Genomic DNA, 3,632 nt, shown 5'->3' with positions numbered 1-3,632 from the left:
CCTTCCTTCCTTCCTTCCTTCCTTCCTTCCTTCCGTCCTTCCTTCCTTCCTTCCTTCCTTCCTTCCTTCCTTCCTTCCTTCCTTCCTTCCTTCCTTCCTTCCTTCCTTCCTTCCTTCCTTCTTCCTTCCTTCTGTGCAAGCTGTCATTAACATGTCCTAATGTTTGTAACATATGTACAAACATTTCATCTGGGAAAGAGCTGGAAAGGAATTTTAGGTCATTACATTTAAACTATATCCTTAATGGATATTGTAACACTAAATAAATTGCTGTATATGAGGAATAACTCGATGATTAGCAAAGTTTTGACACCGATGAGGACAAATTCTGTGCTAAAAGGTCTCATCTGTGATTCCATCACTGATGCTTCTGAAGGTTTCTACTTTGCAGCATCTTAAGAAGTTGGAAGAAACTAGGTAAACAATGCACTGAAAAAGAACATTATGAGTTACTCTGAAGTATACAGTCAACAGATTTTGTAAATATAAATTCAGCCCAGTCACACAAACTTTGTCTTCCTACTTCAGGTGTTCTTTTTAGGAGCTTTGATATACCATGTTTTTCCATCCAAAGGACATCTATTGTCTGTAGATCAGACACTAGCAAGAGTATTTAAAGTAGTTTTGAGTTCTTGCAGAGACTAAAGAATTTAATTCCAGTTGCCATATAAGAACTGTTTGGTGTCAGGAAAAACAGTGAGACAGAGCTGAAAAGTGACTCAAGCCACAGAAGATTCTGAACTTTAGTTGTTTACTTAAATCAACTTCTAAAGCCTTTGAATCATGCCCTGATTCAATAAGAGAAGGAACAATAACCTGTGTTTTGGTTTCATAATACCTCAACTAGATTAAGTTAGGTTTTATAAAGAAAAATAAAACATAAAATAATAATAAATCCAAAGCTCAGAAAGAAACATCGAAAAATAAAAAGAATGTTAAACAACAAAAAATACTTTACAAGGTTCTTAATGAATCTTTTAATAATAATAATAATAAAACAACAAATCAGTATGGTTAAGTTTAGAAAAAAAAAACCTTTAAAATTATTAAAAGGTTTAAAAAAAAAAAAAAAAAAAAAAAAAAAAAAAACTATGGTTAGTATATTGTACATATTGTCTCCTCTGTATCTATTTTTGATTGTATTAAATAGGCATGGAGAAACTTTATTGAAGATAACCTGGATCATCACCTGCCTTCTAGTTCTCGTAAGGCTTCCCTTAAATTTTAAACTCTATTTCCAGGGTCCATTTCAGCTACGAATTAACTTGTCTGTAAACTGTCTTTCTTCATAAAAGAAAGAACAAGAGTTCCAATATTGACATTCTGACTAAATTAATATGAGCATAAAAATGTTCATTCTACTGCATCTCAGTTCTAAAGAACATCCCATGGGATGGTGATGGACTCTGCATCTAGGAAAAGAAAAAAAAAAAAATCATGTGTAAAAAACAGGACAAGCATTGCATAAAATCGTGGCAAGGTCATTCTGTAGAATGATGGTCTTTAAGATTAGCTCTAAGAAACCCAAGGCTTTGAATTAGGAAGAATTATTATTTCAGTAATGTAATGCAAAATCATTAAAAATGTCAGTGCCTGTGGGTAAATATTTGTCCCATAAAATAGCTTACAGTAACCAAAAGGGAAAATCTGATAGAGGTATCTGATAATCTGATAGATTTCAGATCTGATAATCTGAAAATCTGATAGAGGTCAGAGGTATTTGTTGTTGTGTTTTTAGTTAGTTAGTTTCTTTGCTTGTTTTTATTTTTGACTGAATTGCAAATAAGTACACAGATGGATATAATGTATTTTTATAATTATGGAAAACTGGTCTTATTCTTACAACAAAATAATATACTGAAATGAGTACATATGCTTATACAATGCCCAGGTTTGCCATTAACTTTTGAGCTCCTCTTTCTGGACCTTCGAAAAGTATTTCCTATTCCTTCTTGGCTGTATACATTTTTATTTATTTATTTATTTATTTTACAGGCCTCTTCTTATTGTCTCCTTTTATCTCCCTCACTATTTCCCTGTCTTTTTTTTTTTTTTTTTTTCCTAACCTGGTCTTGCAAAATGATCTGCATATATATATCATATTTATCATTTAGAAAAATTGCAAATTTTCCATAATACAGTTTTTTTTTGTTGTTGTTGTTTGTTTTGTTTTGTTTTGTTTTGCTTTGTTTTCTTACAGTTTCATTCTTATTATTGAAAATTCTGCTAAATTTTGTTATACAAAAAAATGAATCATTTTATTTGCATATTGTCAACCTTCAATTACAAATGAAGGACTTTAAAATGACGAATTATTGTTTTTTAAATTATTTTTGAAGTGTTTCAAACTATTAGGAAAATAACTTCCATCTAAAATTATTCTGTAATAATATATTTTATCTACAAAAAGAAAACACTTTTTTTTTTTTTTTTTTTCTATCCATACTCATAATAACAATACAGTCTTCTCTTGAATTGTAAAATAATGTGAAAAGGTGACAAAGACATTCGACTATTGAAGGTTGTAGCCCACGGATAGCATTTTCCTGTGTCTGCCTGAGAAATTCAACTTTACAAGGAATAAATAAATAAATAAATATCATAACTCTTCATTACACTTTTGTATTAATAATGAATAAATAAAATCATTTTTATTTGCGCAGCACAAGAATTAGAGTCTTCAGTGTCCATAAAGACCAGTTGAAAATATTTGCTTTATCCTCTGCAGTAAATTCCTCATTCCCTGAAGTCCTCATTAGACGAACTTTAGAAATTAACTATTCACTCATTACTTTCTGTATTTCATATTTCACTAATCCAACTCAATTAAGCCAACATTCTCTATAACAAACAACTATGCTGCTCAATCTTTATTTCAAGAGAATAGAAAGAAAGAGATATATTTTTAAACGTTTCCTTGACCGTTACTCTGCTTGATGGCCCTGGTTGACCCTCCCTCTAGTGCCACCTGCTGCAGTTTTAATGGTATTACATAATTCTCTTTACAACATCTGGTCATATAATGCAGCTGGAGCAAATGTGCCTTTTTAACCTAAACTGAACTGTTACAAGATCATTTTAAATTTGATTCCTGACATTGCTAGCAATCCTGCAGACAATCACAGAAGTGTTTATCTGCAGGATTAGACTTCAAAGACTTCAAACAACAAAAATGCACAAAGCCAAACATAAAACAAAACCAAATGAATACAGCTATGTTACATAGCATTTGTTAGTAATGAGGCCACATGATCTTTAAGGTCCCTTCCAAGCTGAGACATATCATGATTTTATGATTCTATGAAAATAAAATTCATATCCAAATAATACTACTAAGTATATTTTTTAATCATAGACCTCTATAATAGGGACAGCATAGATTAAATATATATATATATATTTATATGTATATAAATAAAAAAAAAAATGTTTATAAAAAATACAGTGTAAATAATGGCCTTAAAATGATTTTTTTTTTTTTTTTTCCAGTAGGGCAGAATACTACAATTTTTCTGCTGTTTGAAAAGATGCAAGTTCCTATGCAACCTGTTCTTGTTAAAGAATAAGTAAAGAGAAGAGAAGAGAAGAGAAGAGAAGAGAAGAGAAGAGAAGAGAAGAGAAGAGAAGAGAAA

The sequence above is a fragment of the Oxyura jamaicensis genome (assembly GCF_011077185.1).
Source record: "Oxyura jamaicensis isolate SHBP4307 breed ruddy duck chromosome Z unlocalized genomic scaffold, BPBGC_Ojam_1.0 oxyZ_random_OJ69046, whole genome shotgun sequence".
In the NCBI taxonomy this organism is placed as follows: Eukaryota; Metazoa; Chordata; class Aves; order Anseriformes; family Anatidae; genus Oxyura; species Oxyura jamaicensis.
This window is presented reverse-complemented; position numbering follows the sequence as displayed.